The following is a 2,209-nucleotide window of genomic DNA, read 5'->3' as shown; positions in this document are numbered from 1 at the left end:
GAGAAGAAGATTAACATTAAACAGGGATGAGAGGTGGGAGGGAAAGGGAGAGAGAAGGGAAATTGCATGGAAATGGAAGGAGACCCTCAGAGTTATACAAAAGTACATACAAGAGGAAGTGAGGGGAAAGGGAAAAATAATACAAGGGGGACAAATGAATGTCAGTAGAGGGGGCAGAGAGAGAAGAGGGGAGGGGAGGGGAGGGGAGGGGGGATAGTAGAGGATAGGAAAGGCAGCAGAACACAACAGACACTAGTATGGCAATATGTAAATCAATGGATGTGTAACTGATGTGATTCTGCAATCTGTATATGGGGTAAAAATGGGAGCTCATAACCCACTTGAATCAAAGTGTGAAATGTGATATATCAAGAACTATGTAATGTTTTGAACAGCCAACAATAAAAAATTAAAAAATAAAAAAAAAAAAAAAATAAAATAAAATAAAAAAAAATAAAAAAAAGAGTGGAACTGCTGGGGCATATAACCCTGTGTTTAGTATTTTGAGGTGCTATCAGACGGTTGTACAAATACCTGCACTATTTTTAGATTAACATCATCAATTTTTATGGTTTGAATATGAGGTATCCCCTGAAAGCTAATGCTTAGACTGAGAACTGTAAACTAATTGGTGGGTTAATCCATTTGGTGGATTAATCCATTTGATGGATTAATAATTTGAAAGAACTACTGTACTGGATGAGAACTAGAGGCAGAATGGGTGTAGCTGGAGGAAATAGGTCAATAGAAGTGTGTCTTTAGGGGTTATGTTTTATCCTGGGTGCCTTGCTGTCTCTGCTTCCTGCCATGAACTCGGCCGTTTTCCTCCGCCACCCCCACCATCATAATGTTCTGTCTCATCTTGGACCCAGAGCAATGGACATCTGATTGTGGACTAAATTCTTGAAACCATGAACCCAAATAAACTTTTCCTCCTCTAAGTCATTCCTTTTGGGTATTTTGGTTGCAGTGACTAAGTAGACAGCAATGTATGAGGGTTCCCATACATCTGCACCCTCACAAACCCTTGTTACTGTGTCTGCCTTTGAAATTTTGGCTCTCTTGGTGGAAAGTGGCATTTCATTGTTGTTTTCATTTTTATTTCCCTAATGATTAATGATGCTGAAGCTGAGCATCTTTTTTGTGTTTATCGCCATTCATGTATTTTCTCTGGAGAAATATTTATTCAAATCTTTTGCTCCTTTTTATTTATTTATTTATTTTTTGAGCCTGGGCCTTGCTATATTGTCCAGGTTGATTCTGGACCCTTGGTTCCAGGGATTCTCTCACTCCAGCCTCCCACATGCTGGTTCCTGGCCCTTTGTCCATTTTTGATTTGGGTTATTTGTCTTTTTATTGAGTTGTAAAATTTCTTTATACATTTTATATAGACTCTTAACAGCTATATGGTTTTGAAATCTTTTCTCACATTCTGTAGGTTATCTTTTCATTTTTTTTTCATGTCTTTTCTTCCCCCCAGTACTGGGGATTGAACCCAGGTCTTTGAACATGATAGACAAGTTTGACCACTGAGCTACATCCTCAGACCTTTATATTTTTTTCATTTTGAGATAGGGTCTCACTAAGTGGCTTAGGCTGATCATGAACTTGTGATCCTACTGCCTCAGCCTCCAAGTACCTGGGATTACAGGTGCGCACCAACACACCTAACTGAATGATGTCCTATGAAGAACAAAATTTATAATGTTTTTTAAAAAGCTTTTTTTTTAAAGTTGTAGATGCACACAATACCTTTATTTTTTTTTCATTTATGTATATGTGCTACTGAGGATTGAACCCAGTGCCTCTCACATGTGCTAGGTAAGCACTCTACCATTGAGCCACAACCCCAACCCAAAACTTATAATTTTGATGAAGCCCAATTTATCTATTTTTCCTGTTGTTACTTATGCATTTGTGTCATATTACTAACTAGTTCCTAACCCAATATCACAAATATTTCTCCTGTGTGCTTTTCTAGGAGTTTTACATAGTTAGCTCTTTATGTATAGGATCCATTTTCAGTTAGTTTTTTTAGTGTTCTAATTCTTTTTTAAAATTTTTAATTTGTTTTAATTAGTTATACATGACAATAGAATGCATTTATGCACTTCAGTATATCATACAGAGATGCAATATAATTTCTCATGTTTCTGAATATACATGTTGCAGAATCATATTGGTCATGCAGTCATATATATATATATAT

This window comes from Marmota marmota, unplaced genomic scaffold (genome assembly GCF_001458135.2).
Source record: "Marmota marmota marmota unplaced genomic scaffold, marMar, whole genome shotgun sequence".
Taxonomy (NCBI): Eukaryota; Metazoa; Chordata; class Mammalia; order Rodentia; family Sciuridae; genus Marmota; species Marmota marmota.
Note: the sequence above shows the minus strand (reverse complement) of the source record.